At 34.7% G+C, this 3,503-nt stretch overlaps 1 protein-coding gene across 5 annotated transcripts in view; it reads left to right on the top strand.

The window, feature by feature from the left end:
* chb (CLIP-associating protein) overlaps positions 1-3,503 on the top strand; it is a 44,067-nt gene that overhangs the window by 21,820 nt on the left and 18,744 nt on the right. The gene's annotated exons all lie outside the window — the stretch shown is intronic.

The following is a 3,503-nucleotide window of genomic DNA, read 5'->3' as shown; positions in this document are numbered from 1 at the left end:
AAGCGTGCGCAATCGGGGTCCAACATACGGATAAAAATGTAAAGTAATATGCGCTAGAATTCTAATAAATTTTACAAATAGAGACAGGCTACTTATGTAAAATTTATTTTACGTTTTTTGTAAATGAGCGATCGTCAGCCTACCATATAGCCATATTGTATGGTTACTTTTTACATTTCGTAAAGTAAATCTATAAATTACCATCTCAATTGAATTTACTTTATCAACGAGTATTTTTTTACCTTAGCGGACAAAATTTACTTTACTGCGGTAAAAAGTACAAATGTGTAATGTAAAATCTTGAAAATAGATATGCTTTACTGTAAGGTAATCACTTGAATGAATTTACTATAATCATAAAATTTACTTTTTACTTTACATCTCCGGTATTTTTTAAAAATATATTTTTTTTTTCAAGCAAGTAAAGTTTTTCATAAGTTGGGCAAAAATAGCCGGAATATTTTTACTAGTCTTGTAAGGTAAAAATTATTCAATCATTTTTCTCCATGTAAATTCTTTCAAATCTCGAAATGCATTGGATAATCTTACAAGATATTTTGAAAATTCCTTGACGACTTGTTGGGAAGTGTTAAGTTTAATTTAAATGCAATTTAAACTCGAGAGATTAATTTTTCAAGTTTAATGATCGAGTACGCGATATATTTTCGAGATATGCAGATGAATATGAATAATATCAGGGAAGCGTAAGGACGTAATTTTGCTGATCGTTATAGTCGAGCATTGTAATCGCGTATCGATCCGCTTGATCCAGCCGCAACAAGCTGTATCTCGTGCTTAATTATGCCTTAATGCATCGCGTCGCGTGTTAATTAAGGGTTGCACGATATTCCGCCGGCAATAATTTATTACTCGCTTCCCGCGGAAACGCGTCGATCGACTTGCTTCGATCCTATCGAGCTCTTGGAATTGACGATGCATCAAAAGAACTGATGTTTGAAATTAACTCTGGATTACGAGTTCTGAGATTTGATTAACTGAAATGACGACTTCTAAATAGACATTTCTAAACATTTTCAGCTATCTTGGTATCGCTGAAATTATTTTTTTTTTACGAAGAATAATTTATCGAGAGCATGAATGACAATATTTCTTTCTAAAACTCTCAGAGGGAGATTAAAGAATTTAGAGTATTTCAATAAACAATATTAATATAAAAAGTAGTGACTATATATTACAAGTAATAAGCACTCAGGCACATAAAAGGTGAGGCTGCAGCTAAGTCGCTGATGATGCCTTACCTGATAAGAAGAAAGTAAATTCATCAAAGGATCCACTGCCGAAATTTCGTGCGAATCTTACGAAACATCCCACACACGTTCACGTGTCTTTGATCCGAAACACGCGAGCGGACTTAACGACAGATTTACGAGGGCGGCATTTCGACACGGTGTGCGCCTCTCGGTCCTTTCTTGTTTGTTACAGGCGACATAACCGAGCCTTATTTTGCGATACACATTAATCTTTCCTCTCTCCCCCATCTTTCACTTTCGATCACTTCTACCGCGACCGGACTTTTAAAACTCAACGCAAATTGAATCGAACCGCATCAATCACCCACCTGTTTCCATCGCGGTCAATTTGTCGATCCTTTCGAAAGTTTTTTTATGGGACCGGCTAAAGATTTAGACGGGAAATGAAAAATAATTTACTTTAAGTTACGCTTTTAAAGCATAATGTGAAGCAGAATGTGAGTATAGACAACGTATGCGTTCAGTATATTGCACACTACTCTCTAAAACTTTTAGAGAGTGAAATCTCACTCTTAAAGATTGAAAATTGAACCACTCTCTTTATTAAAAATTGGCACAATTTTCACTCATTGATTTTCTTGAGTTAAATTGTTCAACTTCATTGTTTTAAATTAACGACATACTGAGTAGGAGTGGTGATTTATAGAAATCATTAGAAAGAACTCAAATTGGGTATAATTCGTCATCAGAACCGGCTCAGGCCATGTGGCAATCGGCAAATGACATTTTCGGGTCTTTGGGACGATGGAGTAAATCGATTAGTCAGTGCCCGATCTCGATCGCTCGCTGTCTTTTATGCTCTCGACGGTGAAATTCGGCCGATCTCATCTTTGGACGTTAATCTCCGATAGAAAGCACAGACGAAAGCCGCGCAGATGCAATTCGCACCTTCGAACGTGAATGCAAAGCGGCGAAGGCAGAAAGCTTGACGCACGCTCGAGCATGTGCATCTCTCGGACGATTGCGACATCTTCGACTTTCTTGATCTTGCCGGCGAGATCGGCGTTAATTATCTCGCGCACCAATTAGCCTATAATTATTGATAGGACAATTCGGCTTTCACGTATCTTTTTTTTCCGATCGGGCTTGGGTCCCTTTCGTGAACGATTGCATCGCACGAGACACGACGAAGCAAATAACCGTCCCGTATTAGCCTTCGGAATGTAATCAAAGGTTCCTGCCGTGAAGCATAATGCAACGACGATCGACAACCTTAATTATTATTATTATTTTATTGCAACGAAGATACGACCTTGATTGACGTAATGCACGTCTTTTCTGTAATATTCGACGTATATGAGTATGCAGGACTTTTCAGCAAAAAAGAAATTATATATATTATTTCTTGTATATATTAAAAATAGTATTTATGTTTTGTTAGAAATATATAGGAAACTTTTCAACAAAATAAACAGTTAGATATTAAAAGAAACAATGGTAATCCAATCCTTTGAGTGAGTGATATTTTGTTATTCATAACTTCCATGTGTGTCAAAATGTAAATCGATCCATTTCTGTGATTAATTTCAAAGTAAACAACGTCCACATTAACGTATACATTTAGTAAATAATAAGCTATATTTGAATCAAATTTAATACCTTTTTTTGTTTAACTATATTGTTTTATAAGTTAAATTAAGGATATTTTGGTAGAAGCAAATTTGACATTAGGAATTTTAAGTGTATAAAACGTGAAAATTTATTATAAAATGAAATAAATTAAAGTACAAACACGATCATGATGGATGTTTAATACAGATTCAGAACTTCGAATACATTCCTTATATAATTTTACAATTTTACACATACGACATACGTCACTATGCTCGTTTCTATCAATGTTTAATTTTAATTTTGATTCAACTGTCTCTTCATCTATTTCTAGTTTCAAAACTTAGAAAAAGATGAAATGCAAGTTGAACCGAAATTATTAAAGTCATACACTGAAAAAAATTTTGTTCATTTTTGATTCAATGAATAATCGTTAACCAATGTCCGACTTATGGGTCAATTCTAAGCAGACTCATACACTGAAAAAAAAGATTGGCTGCTGCAGTAAATTAGATGGTAAAATATGGCATAGCATTTTTAATTGGTTGCAGCAGTCAATTTTTGGTTGTGTTAGTCTATCGAAATTCTATACTGACATTGCAGATAGGCTAACGCAACCAAAAATTGGCTGCTGCAACCAATTAAAAATGCTATGCCATATTTTACCATCTAATTTACTGC

Source organism: Mycetomoellerius zeteki, unplaced genomic scaffold, assembly GCF_001594055.1.
Source record: "Mycetomoellerius zeteki isolate Tzet28-1 unplaced genomic scaffold, Tzet1.0 scaffold31, whole genome shotgun sequence".
Lineage (NCBI taxonomy): Eukaryota > Metazoa > Arthropoda > Insecta > Hymenoptera > Formicidae > Mycetomoellerius > Mycetomoellerius zeteki.
This window is presented reverse-complemented; position numbering and strand designations above follow the sequence as displayed.